This window comes from Micrasema longulum, unplaced genomic scaffold, assembly GCF_059751315.1.
Source record: "Micrasema longulum isolate JH-2025_06_02 unplaced genomic scaffold, ASM5975131v1 h1tg001264l, whole genome shotgun sequence".
Lineage (NCBI taxonomy): Eukaryota > Metazoa > Arthropoda > Insecta > Trichoptera > Brachycentridae > Micrasema > Micrasema longulum.
Genome location: NW_028278451.1, coordinates 415053 through 429091, shown reverse-complemented (window position 1 = coordinate 429091; position 14039 = coordinate 415053). Strand labels below are relative to the sequence as shown.

At 34.7% G+C, this 14039-nt stretch overlaps 1 protein-coding gene across 4 annotated transcripts in view; it reads right to left on the bottom strand.

The window, feature by feature from the left end:
• The window catches only part of Cirl (Calcium-independent receptor for alpha-latrotoxin), a 408720-nt gene that overhangs the window by 48977 nt on the left and 345704 nt on the right, over positions 1–14039 (bottom strand). The gene's annotated exons all lie outside the window — the stretch shown is intronic.

Here is a 14039-nt window from a genome sequence, read left to right as displayed (position 1 = left end):
TTCTCTGGTTTGATGGGTTAAAAAAATCGTTTTTTTTTTTGCATAAATTATTTCCTTAATATATTTAGAATACGTTGCTAAAGCGAATTTTCAAAATTTGAAGCCACCAGATACAGCAGTTAGAAGAGGCAGGTATTCGGAGCGCTGGTTTCAGTTGTAACTGTACTTAAAACTTCAAACGTGTTTTACTCAATACTATGTTTTTCTAACTTTTCTCCGTCATATCTTGAGAACTGCTCGGCAGATTCACGTCAAATTTATAGGGTCGACTCATCATATATAGACGCACAGAATGATTTATTATCACCCTTAACGTTAAAAGATTTATATTTTTTTTAAACAAAAAGTTGACAAAAAATACATGAAATTCGAATTTTTTTGTTCCGAAGTCTGTCAAAAATCCAATTTTCAATTTTTTCTTTTCATTATAGTCCACTCCGTGGATATAAGCTTGCAGATTAAAACACCACCAATTTTTTAAAGTTTCAAATAAGCCAATCAGCTGATTTTGTGGAAGGGAGTGAGCGTCCATTTTTTCGAAGGAGGTGTCTTTAGAGCGCTATAACTTTGGTTTTAATGAATATTTTTAGCTAAAAATTTATATGTATTCCAAAATTCTATCTCTTCATTGGTTCTCATAAAAAAAATCTCAAAAAATGCTTTAAAATCCGACCGTCAAACCAGAGCCCCCTTAAGCTAGGGTTTCCTAGGACTGCGGTGCCCGTATTTTAACGGCCGTAGTGAACGGTGATGCTTTTAATTTTTTACACCAATTTTTTTAGTGGTATTTTTTTGTTGTTGGTTAGGCCGTTTGATAATGTGTCAGAGCGTAAATAAATTCCTATTCCTGTCTCTTTTTCTCTCGCCAACTTTAATTATGTCCCCTTTGCACCTGTATGAAGTTCCAAAAACTATTTCATTTATTATTTTGGCACCTGGGGTTGTAAAAATGCTTACAGTTATTTAATTATCAAAATTTCTGATAGTTAATTTTATTTTTAGTTTGATAGTTTTAATTAAAGTCTCATTTATTTGTATTTATTTGACACTTTATATACATGTACAATATATATATATATACATACAAGGGCGGGCATATTGCCTTAGGGCAATTTCTTCCTACCTACCCAAATCGTTCAGTTTGAGAAAATTATAAATACATGGACATATTAAAAAAATTAAAAGCAAAGATTAACAAAAATAAACAGATTAACAAAGATACACAGGCGAAGTGAGATTACTTAAAATATTGTAAAGAAGTGATAGAATGTGAATGTTACTTCTATGCCTGATACTGGGCCAGTGTAGTTGCATGCTGTATTTAGTTAATTAATTAGCCACGATACTTTGAAAATTGGATATAACAAGTTTTGTTAGCGCACGACTTATATATTTCAACGATTATTGTACAGAAAGCGGTCGAATATACCAGAAGCGCGGTGTGAAACCGCCAAAACTGCTAAAACAAAACAACACGGCAAAATAATGGCGGCAAAACAAAACGCCGTCAAGATGGCGGCGGGCGGGAAGAGTTATGACCGCCGTATACACCGGTTTCGTGGCCGATTCACGAATCCGGCGCAGACAATGGAGTGCAGTTAGCACCAACAAGAATGATATCGGAATAATGAGACCCTGAAGATGATTCCGCTCGCGAGTTTGATATGCGGTAATGACGCCAAACACAATGACTTAAACCGATGCCCAGCGCCGTGTCATTGATTATTTCTGTTTATGTAGTACAGTAAAACTCTAATTATCCGGATTAACGAGTGCCAGACGTTATCACATAACTACTTTTTATTATTATGGATAACTTATATGGCGCCATTTTCATAATATAATACCAAAAGGGGGCTTTATATAGTGATTCTGTAGTAATTTTTTTTTTATTGAAGCTTTAAAATTTGTAATTTAATTAAAACAATTTATTTTGTTGACACATGCTACGGATTTATTCAAATGATTTAGAGAACAAGTGGGTTTTAAGTTTTTTCCGAAAAATAACTTCACTTTTACAGCCTCGCACCTCTGCCATATTCCATGCCATAGGGCCTGCGACCGCAAATGCGCGTTCACTAAATCTAGTGCGCTGTTTGCGTAGAGGTATAATAACTTTTCCTCTCGCCGTAGACGTAGCTGATCTAAGCGTGAGACGACTGTCAGCTAGTTCATCTGGAATGCATAGTTCCCTTAGATATTCCGGAGCAGAGTTGTGCAGTGACTTATACATAAGCCAACAGAGTTTGTATTCGACCCTCTGTGGAAAACGCAGCCAGTGTAGTTCCCGAAGTAGTGGAGTGATATGACTGAACTTAGAGATTCCGAAAATAAGTCTCGCTGCGGCAATCAATACAGATTGTAGGGGAGTCATTTTGTTCATTGGTAGACCTGCATAGATACCATTACAATAATCGACTCTAGACACTACAAACGCATTTATTAATTGACGGGCGGCATCAACCGGCAAATTTTTGCGTATGCATTTAACATTGTTGGTAATTTATTTTTTTATTCATCCTCTTAATTATTTTTTGTTCAAAAATTGCTACATTATATTTTATTTGCTGTTTTACTGTGAGCCAATTTCTGTGTGCATTCTTTCTACATTAGAATATATATTTCCTTTGAGTATAATCCTCATCGCCTTATTTTGAAGAATTTGTGTATTTTTAATTTTCCCTTCATTACATAAAAAAAGAATGGAAGAACATGTAAACAGCCCTTAAATATTATACAATTTATAATTATTCCCTCTCCAACCACATTGGTGTATTTTTCCCTCTCTGGCGATGTCGAGGGCTGTCTCAGAGGGCGCGAATTGTCAAGGGCTCCACGCGTCAAACCTTTCTCAATCCTCGAACCTCAAACCCCAAAGCTCGTGCGACCTGCTCGGTCAGACTTAACGAAACATTTATCATAGAGATTATGGAAAAGAGACGTGTTTTTGTTTTGCGAATAGTTGAAATAAAGAATCGTATAAAAATATGAAAGAGGTCTGGCCTTTTAAACGATTATTATACACATTTTTTCAATAATTTCTCATACCTATATGAATAACAGCTTATACCCGCGGTTCGCTCTCAAGGTATAAACAAAAAAAATAAGGTAATTTATAAAGCGGCATTTTAGTAAAAATCACCTCAATAGCGCTGTCTTCTTCTTCTCTTAGTGCCCTGTCAGGTATTCCCAACGTTGGCAATCACTCTGGCAAAAGTCTCTCTGTCCTGTGCTGCCCGGAAAATCTGCTCCACAGTCCTGAAGTCAGTCCAGTCTCGTATATTTCGCAGCCAGGACATCTGTCTTCTTCCATCCCCTCTGTGACCCTCAATCTTGCCTTTCAAAATTAAATGAAGCAAGCGGTACTTTTCTCCACGCATTATTTGCCCCAGATATGAAATTTTACGAATTTTTATGGTGGTTAAGAGTTTTCTGTTCGTTCTAGCTCGACTTAAGACTTCTGAGTTAGTTACCAGGTCTGTCCAAGATATTCTTAAGCATTCTGCGATGCAACCACATCTCAAAAGCCTCCAGCCTATTCATAGTGTTCACTTTCAGAGTCCAAGTCTCACAGCCATAAAACAATACAGACCAGACATAATGTTTTGCCAATCTTTGGCTTATTCTCAAGTTGAGATCAGCATTGCAGAAGAGGGATTTCATTTTATTAAAAGCGGTACAATTAAGGGCGCTGTACAATGAATAAATATTCCAGCACGTCTTGCAGCTACATAGCGCATGAACGGTTGGGATTTCTAGTTCCTCGTCTCCAATTATGATATATAGGAGCTAGATTACAGCACGTCTTCCAGCAACTGAACGCATGGACGGTTGAAATTCTAGACCCCATTTACTAAATTTAGATATTTGATAGTTGATAACATTTACAAAAATAAACATTGCAGTTAAGCAACAAGAATTTTCTCGAAAGAATGATATTTGGTATTCTTTCGAGATTGAAAGTAGCTTGTATCGATTGTCGGTCCTCCAACTATAACTTTGAAAAAATATGAATACCCGTTCGTCTATAGCCACGTTGCATCGATATTCTGTTCACAAATCCAAAATCCTACTACAAAACGACAAAAAAAGCAAATCAAATTAACTTTTTCGAATCAATTACTTTTTTTCGAATTTAAATAATTAATTTCAAATTGATTCCTTTTGAGATTCGAAATACTCATTTTCAAATAATGTTGCTTTTTTTTATGGGAAAGCGATGAAACCGGTCACTGATTGCTACAAATTCGTGGATTTAAGTATCACTCGCCTTTTATTTCAATAATAAATGAAAATAAATTTCTATCAAGAATTTTCGCTAACGAACTTGAAAGTTTTCCTTTGCCCGAAACGCTGAAGGGTGGATTTTCTTGGGCTTGTATTTTCTCAGTTTGATATTAAATAAATCTAAAACAAAAGCATTTTTTGCGCTCGACCCTTTATTTTGTTGCCTAAAAGAAAATTTTGGGAACACGACTCTAATTCATCTGATAATTGTTCTATTGTGTACAAAACTATGGTTAAGAAATAATAATTTGATTTTTATTGCGTTGAATCGGCTTTATTACCAAGAACAACTAACATTGAAAGTGCGTCGGGGTGAATTTTTAATTTTCCATTTGTTTGAACGCACAAGGACAAACAGTACGACCATTGCGCCGAATCCCAGAACAAAATTCAAACAAATGAATTTCGCCGGAATTATTTGGAAAGTGAAAAGCGATTTCAGAAATGCGTTCCATTGTTGGTTTAGCGGGGATTAAACTGATATTTGAAAACAACAAAGTTCCATAGAGTTCCAGGGGCGTCCATTTCAAACTTCGATAGAGGAATAATGACAAGACCACGGGACCACAGCCCGGTTCCAAAATATATAAATTACAATAGGGAAATATCGCTCTTTTTACATTTTTTAAGTATTAGGGGTATATGAAATACAGTCGGTAAAACGATTTTTTGTTACTACTTATTTGTAACAAAAAAAATATTTTAAAATGTACAATTTTGAATTCTCGTGAAAACGGTCTATTGTATTGACCACGCCCCTTAATACGTCACGATTCATGTTTATTTTGAACTTTGTTTGAATCCGTTAAAATTTTTATAGTACATCGTCACGAATCTTAAAGTCACAATTATCAATGTCAAGCATGTCGCGTTTTTCTAGGGACATATTTAAAAAAACATATTTACATACACCACGAAGCCGAGGTCTCGGGTTCGATTCCCTGATATGAAATATTTATTTAAAAAGGATGTTTTCACACTTGAATATTAATTTTATAGTCCCTGGACTGGTACCTGAAGCGAAAGACTGATCACCTTACCTTCATGTAACAAAATTGATCAAGATATGCTGAGTTTGGTGTACCAATCCAGTGCTCAATGCACCATTAGGTGCGGAAAGGGAATAATGATGTATGAAAACATCATTCCACAATATCCATATTGACAATATTTTGAGTTTGTCAAATTTTTGTAGACGAGGACTGGATTCAACTCCCTGGGGAGCTGTTTATATTAATATATTACAACAAAGATGAACAACATAAACAAGAATGTTACACAGTGTGTAAAGTAGCCACTTAAACCAGCCATTGACAGGTCATAAGCCCTGTAGATGCCTAGATTTCTATTTTGTCTTATCTCAAATGTTGTTCATCTTTGTTATTATATATTAATATCCATATTGATTTTAAAAATACAATTAATTTTTCTAAATGCATTTAATGAAATATATATTTTTATCGGTATTCATAGCATGTGATATTTCCCTATTTAAAGAAATCCACCGACGGAAATTTTACTATGCCGCGAGGATATGAACGTTCTATCTAAAATAATCCAGAGTGGGAGAAATTCATCCGAAATATATATGCACGCCTCTGGAGAGTACTCTAGAATAAGTTTTGCTAGGGACCGCCCTAGGAAGAAATGCAAATGTAGAGGGTGGTTCGGAAAACCCCATTTACGGAACGAATATCTTAAGCCGAAAATCGACTGGAGATGGAAGGCTCCTCAAAACAATAACACACTAGAATTTGCATTTCCAGAGGTTCAACAGACCCGCGAAGACTGTTTCTCTATGACTCATATCCAACCCAAAATATTGGTGTTTTTGACTCACTCGCAATGGCATACACGTCCAGCGCCGCGATTATGAACGCTATCTTTGAACGCGCCACTCGCCAGATAGCGGATAGACGCTCGGATATTGCGTTTTGCTGGTTCGCGGGATTTGGCGTTGCTGTGTGTTATCTTCATTTACTTTACTGGATTCTGACTGGATTCAACTCCCTGGGGAGCTGTTTATATTACAACAGAGATGAAGAACATTTAAGAGAAGGTAATATAGAAGTCCAGGCATCTGCAGGGCTTATGACCTGTCAATGGCTGGTTTAAGTGGCCACTTTACACACTGTGTAACATTCACCATTCTGCCTATATTTGAACATCTATATTCCTTCAATTCTTTCATCTGTTGATGTTTGTGAAGTTAAAGAGCTAAAGCCTTTATTTATGCGGGTGAGATTCGTCTAATTGAATTATTTCACCTACATACTAAGTAACGCCTGAAAATATTATTTTTTCAATTTCTATACTTCTTCATGGACCAGGTAATTTATCAACAATATTTTGAGTTTGTCCAAATTTTTGGAGACAAGGACTGGATTTAACTCCCTGGGGAGCTGTTTATATTAACATATTACAACAGAGATGAAGAACATTTTAAAAAAGGTAATATAGAAGTCTAGGCATCTACAGGGCTTATGACCTGTCAATAAAAGTATTCCTTGCCGATTACGATAGTTCACCAAACAAAACATAAATTATGTTTTAAGAATCATTGTTTCATTGACTTTTATATCACATTAATATTCACAAAACGACATAAGTTATACATTTTATAATTCTTCATATATATTTATTCTTAACGCTATGCACTATATACACTAATAAAGTTTTTATCATAACTAAAACTTAAACTTTTAAAGGTTTGGATACTGAAGAACCTACACTTCAACTGTCATAGTCTGCACAAAAACTTTTTTAAATCATGTATATTTTATTTTAATTTGGCGAATCTTTATTTTTTAATACCCACTAAAGGATTATTAATTTTAACCGATCCGTTAATAAAATAAAGTAGGAATACCGAACATCGTAAACTAGAATTAATTATATTTATAGATATTTTCAAGTTATTACATGTAATGTAGACTATCTACACATTATCGGGAAAGGAGAATTAAAAAGGCAAATTATCAAAAAACTAGACACCTTTGTCTCTGTTGTAATTTTAGTTGAGTTTATTATTTTTTTATTTGAAAAACGACACATTTAACTGTCGAGGAACATTATGGCTTTGTCGCCGGGTGGCGGAGTGGGGGTTCAATTTGCCCAGCCGGGAATTGCACCCGGGTACACGTGCTCACACGTGAGATGTTTGTTCACCTGCTGATCAGGAAACAGACTACAGACCGGAAGGAAGTAGTGCAATCTTAAAGAGAATTACAAAACCATCGCGAGCAGTTTCTAAAACACATCTGTACAAACAATATATTGAGAGTCTATATTTTTCTACGCGTCCGGGTGGATTAAGAAAACAGTTTTGTGTTTTAATATAATTGAAATCCTGGCACTCAAAATAATATTTATTTTATTAATATTTTCGATCATCTCAGGATAGAACACTTTCCATTCCTTGACAAAGCACATCATTTTTCAGCTATTTCTTTTCCGTCCAAGCCGCTAGACTTTGGAATGGGCTACCTCTTCATATAAAAAATGCACCTTCTCTAGCCACCTTCAAGAAACGCCTGGAACATTATTATATATCCCCAGAATCCTTAAATTAAGAGGCTAAATTAGCAGTTCATAATGGAGTTCTGGTACCAACCCTAATGTATGGAAGCGAAGCATGGAGTTGGAAAAAAAGGGACGAAAGTAGACTGAATGCTGTTGAAATGCGATCCCTCAGGCGAATGTGCGGAAAAACAATGTATGATAGGTGCCCTAATATCGAAATTAGAGCAGAATGCAAGGCTGAGTTAAGCATTATCGACAAAACTAAGAAAGGTCTTTTGCGATGGTTCGGTCATGTGGAGCGAATGAATGATGAAAGAACGGCTAAAAAGATTTATGATGCGAATGTGTCTGGTTGTAGAAGTCGAGGAAGGCCGAGAAAGACATGGCATGATCAAGTACAACAAATTCTTGAAAGTGGTCATGTGAAAAGTCGGAATAATCGACGTGCGTGCATGAGAAGATGTATGAATGTGAAGGAAGCAAAGGAAGTGTGCCAGGACAGAGTGGTGTGGCGTTCTATCCTCTCTGCCTACCCCTCTGGGGAAATGGCGTGATGGTTAGTTAGTTAGTTAGAATCCTTAAATCCTTGAGTTTTTACTGCTTTTTTTTCTCAAATGTATTTTTTTAATCCCATTATCTGATCCCACATTTTCCTTATCATTTGATACGTATAACATAATGTACTTTAAAATATATATATTAATGTTAAATGTGCAAGCCTTATCTCCCAATTAAAAAAACAGCTGTTATTTTTAATTAATCAGGTTTTTTTTAGATTTTATTTTAACATGTGTATGTATCTTTTTATATAGATACGTTTTTTAGTACAAAATTTTTAACAATCTCTTCTTTTGACCAGTCTGATTTTAGATTGGCTGGAAGATATTGCTTTTAGCAATAAGTCCGCCAAAGTACTTATTCTTTGTACTTAAAGTTTGAAATAATTAAATTAATTAATTAATATCGAACCCAGGAACTCAAGAATGGTAGACGAACACTTCAACCACTACACAACGAGAGAGGCCTATCCACACTCGATTACCTTTTTCAGGATTTTTACCTGAGAGTAGCCATTGAGCCAAAAACACTCGTCCAGGCTTCATGTTCGATTTAACACTAAGAATTGTATTCTTCATACGCCAGAACATGGTAATAAAATTTTATTTATTTATTCATATTTTACTCTTACACTATAAACAATAATAAAAATAATGTGACCTCACTGGGGTTACCCGTGCCGAGGATACTTAGCAATATACCTTTTTGAAATGTTTTTACATTTGAGAATAAACAAAGAAGACTAACTTGGTAAACAGAGATAAATTACAAAATCTTCAGACTGTTTTAAAAAGTAGGTATATATCTACATCTATATTATTTATATTACAAAACGCACAATAAAAATAACAAAAACCTAATATAAGCTATACACTTGTAGAGCAGTTGATTCAATATTGGTTTGGGCGAATGAGACAATCCATTTTACTTCTACCTAGCTCCACTATCCATTTTTTATAGCCTTTTTAAACATTTTCTAGTTACTAATTTTTTTGATATATAGTGGAAGTAGCTTATAGATTTTAACTGAATAATACTCAAAATCCCTTTGTCCGAAAGTGGTATTCGTTTGTATTTGTTTAAGTTGTCTTTATGTTGAGGATCTAGTGATTATATTATTTGTATGTGATGTAATGTAGGGGTTATGTCTTTCATTTGAGTAAGAGTAGTTTTTAATCTGTGAGTTAGTATTGTTAAGCGTATAATTGTTTTGGAGTCATAAGTTGTGATTGGTGGAATATTTCTTCAGTAGATGTCTGTATCGGGACTCTGATACCCGTATGCAGAGACAAACCTTAAGGTGAGGAAAGTACATTCTATTGTCTTCACCTTCGGGTTATTTCCTGCATTTGAAATTAGAATGTACTTTCCTCACCTTAAGTTTTGTCTCTGCATACGGGTATGAGTATTATTTTAATTTTGGATTTTTTTGCAACAAATACACTATTGAAAATTGTGTCATTCGCACTACCCCAACCGATTATACCATACTCCAAAATTGATTGGCACAATGCAAAATAAATCTTTAAAAGTTCCTGTACATTATTCTGCATATTAAAATCAGCTATGAAAGTCCATAACTCCTAAAAATGTCTAGAATTATATATTTTCTTAAATAAATTTTCAGTTTAATTTTCAGAAGAAATTTTGAGATCACATAAAATGATAATACCATAAGGTCTAGTTTTGTGATTCGACGCCTTGGGCGCGAAGTATCGCGGGGTCACGTGCCATGTAACAACACTGCCGCAGAACTTCCGCCCTTACGTGTTAGTCTCAACTAGTTAGGGGTACAAAGCTCTCTTTTTTCTACCGCAGACACGACTAATAATAATGATAACAGAGATAGATAATTATTAAATTGAATCAAACATGATATTTCAACAAAGATGAATGAGTTTTTTGAGAAGGGCAGAGGCTCTAAAATGTATAATGAGTTATTTATGTTCAATTAATTAGTTCATTAACTTTGTGGTCAAACATTTTAATTAATGTTAGTAAATATAAGTATTTACCACTTACCGTCTTTTTATGCTAACCAGTTTCGAGACGTACCCTTCCGCGTACTCGCATTAAAGAACACACGAGATGTTTGAACAATAATAATTATTCAGAGTTTGACAATCATTTCGGACTTGCGCGAATTTTCGCAAACTTCCGTCGCCATCGCCAAAGTACTTTCGAAACGACTTAAATTTTTACCGGACACGGAGCTATGAAAAGTTACCTATGCCGGTTTAAATTAAGGAATGGTGACTATTGTCCATGCGATGATATTTCTTCACTGAGTATCGATCATCTGTTATTTCAGTGCCCATTTTTCAGTTTACAACGCCATAATCTTGAAGCAGAATGCAGGAAAGATGGAATATCCTTAACAGATATCCACACTGTCGTTAAAAGTAATTATCACGCGCCATTGTTCTCGGACTTTGCAACAATGGTGATTGGACTCATAAAGGTGATAAACCAAAATCAGTCATCAAACATCCCGTTTCTAAGACAAACAAAAATATTTTTTCCCGAATACCTTAGCCTTGTTCATGAAACGTAAGGCTACTAAATGCAGGGGTCCAAATATTTTTAAAAAATCGTTTCGGAAATTCAAATAACGATTTTAATAAGGATACAAGAATTAAAATTTTACATTAAAATAATGAAAAGGACTCAAATTAAACAACATGGAGGCGTTCCACATTTAAAAAGCTTTAAAAAATAATATTCCCCTACTAAATAATCAAATAACTTTTCAATATGGCCCACTTTTTGGGATAAGTCTGCCATTTAACCATGTATACCTTTTTTTATTTTGTATTATATATATATTTTTTTATTATTTATTTATTTAGTTCTATGTATTTACATAGTCTAATATATATTTACAACACAATATTTACATCTATACTTATTCTAACATTATTTATCACTATTATACACTTAGTATCCTAATTTATAATATTAACTGTTTCATGTGTACATTTTCATTAATTATATTCACTATTTACACTATTTACTACCTAATATTTTTCACATATATACTTTTTACATTTAATTTTAAATATATTTACATTAATTTCATTTTTTATGCTTTCTGGCATTTCTTCAAATAGTTTTATTCCCTTGTACATGCGGCAGTTCTGGGACATTGCTTTTGATTTTTTTTCCAGTCTTATATTTTTAGATCCTCTTGTTGCATAGTTATGAAAGAACTCATTATTTTTTAGTTTATTTTGAAAATATCTCGGAACTATTCCTTTAATAATTTTGTTTATTTCATTGGCAACATTGAATTTGATTCTTTGATCAATTGTCATGATATCTAGAAGTTGAATCATTTTCTTAACATTTGTTCGTCTCCCACATCTTAATATTATCCTAATCGCTTTGTTTTGTATTATTTGGAGTCTTTTTAGATCTCCTTCATTACTTAAATATAAAATACTGGAGCAATAATCAATGTGGGGAACGCTAATACTTTTAAATATCAGCAGAGAGGTTTTAATGTCTAATTTATTCCTTATCCTTCCTAACAGGGATACCTTCTTTGCGATTTTCTTACTCGTATAGTCTGCATTTTTTGAAAAAGATAATTTAGAGTCAATCCAAACTCCTAGATATTTTATGCTTTCAACATTCTCAAGAACTTCTCCATCTTATTCAACACTGTGATCATGGTTATGATTATGGTTAATTATAATTATTAAAGTCATGTCGTAAACACAGTTAATGCTTCACTTCCACATTCCCTTCTCAAAAATGTTTTCCTTCTCTTTTGCAATAAACTTCAATAAAAATAGGCTGCCTATAGTTTACTTATGAAGTGCCCTATCCACCACTGCGCACGGATAGGAAAATTGAGATGAAAATAATAATTATTCAAATTAGTATACACTAATTGTAATTAATTTATTTGTTTCGAGTTAAAATTTAGAATAAGTTAGTTTGATTGGGAGGCTGTGTTTGTAATTCCCAATATTATGGGCCTTTTCGATTGTCCTTTGAAAATCCCGAGGGTCATTTAAGGTGCGGGTGAATTAACCTTCCGGGTCTAAGGGGGTATCTAGGGTCTCCCAGGTAGCATATTTGTTTCAATAACTGTTTTTTTAAATCATTTTATTTATTTAATTTTTTGCAAAATCTTACCCCATCATGTTAAGATTGTATGAAAATAAAACACTTTTCTGCAAATTCTTTCAATAATAATTCACATTTATTTTTGCTTTTCTCCCGAGCAAACAGCAAACATTACAATTCGTTTGGTCTACATTTTAATAATCTTTGATATGTTGGTCAGTACGCACGTGTGCTTCTTACTATTTGGCCGCTTATTCCAGCAATAAACTCAAAAACCCGGATTTCGTGCGTTAGATTTTACTTGCATTCCCCTTCCCAACTCCCAGCTGTACCTCCCCGTGTCTTTGGATCAGTGCTATTCAACGTGCAGCAGCGAGAAAAGCGCGGTGTCATATAGACCCTTTCGTCACAATATTTTAAGAAAAAATGTGTGAATTTCGCAGAAAACTCGAAATATTATAAAACAGTTTAATTACTGTAGGGTCCATAGTACATTATCGATGACACACGCGAGTTAAATTAGTTCACCTGAAGTAGAGTTATGACCGACGATGCAATGTCATCATTTTCTATCGAATCCAATACATTCGTAGAATGCAACTCTATAAGTATTGCACGTGAAATTGGAGGGCATCGTTCTGCAGTACATTCACATTGTCCCTACCATAATTAAATGAACAACAAAGGAACGTCGTCTATAAAGAGACCACAGGACGCAGCCAACGTCAGTCAGCTAGTTCAGTCAGCCTAACAAGATCACTGCAGTTTGCCCAGCTCCAGCATGTAGTTTAAGTGCAGTTACTTCAACCCATCATCGACGTAACACTCGTCCAACATAATTCATTATTTAGTCGCCATGTAATAAATATACATCAAACAGCAATTTCGTGTCTTCCCTGTCAATCTCTAACTGGGGTAGGAACTCCACTACCAACCCAACCCTCAACCAACCAACCCTCAACTACCAACCCTCAACTACCCAATCCTACATAACTAACAAAACAATCTTAATCGCATTTTTATTTAATTTTTTAAGGCGTATTTTTGGCATTTTAGATGGAGAATTTCTGGTACCCCCCTCTGGAACTCGCGGATTAATTTCACGCTTAGGCTCGGATAGGATAAGCACGGCTTATGTGTTTGCGACTAATTGTTTGCTTAGAAAACAGGACAGTGTGATTTTAATGACTAGAAGGGTCTTCACTGCCCAATGCTAATCCTAATCGGGAAACTACCGAGGAACACTGAACCAAAATGACGACAGAAAACTGAAAATACAATATATTTAACAATATATTGATGGGAATGCGAATGAACATCTCATGGTTCGTTCTCGGTGTCATGTAAGGTTTTGGGGCGACGAATATGTGTTTACTTTCGAGGGCCTCGTGTCCAAAAACTAAAAGGATTACAGAATATCTAAAACTATGAACTATATACATAGGCGTCTACCAGGGACCTTATGCTGGACTCATTCGTCTTTAGAATCGTATGCGACTTCCGTAATTCGACGAGTAACCGCATTCTTGAACCACCCATACGAATGCAGTCGATTGAAAACCAATCGACTTTATCTCGAGTGCCACACTCGACATTCG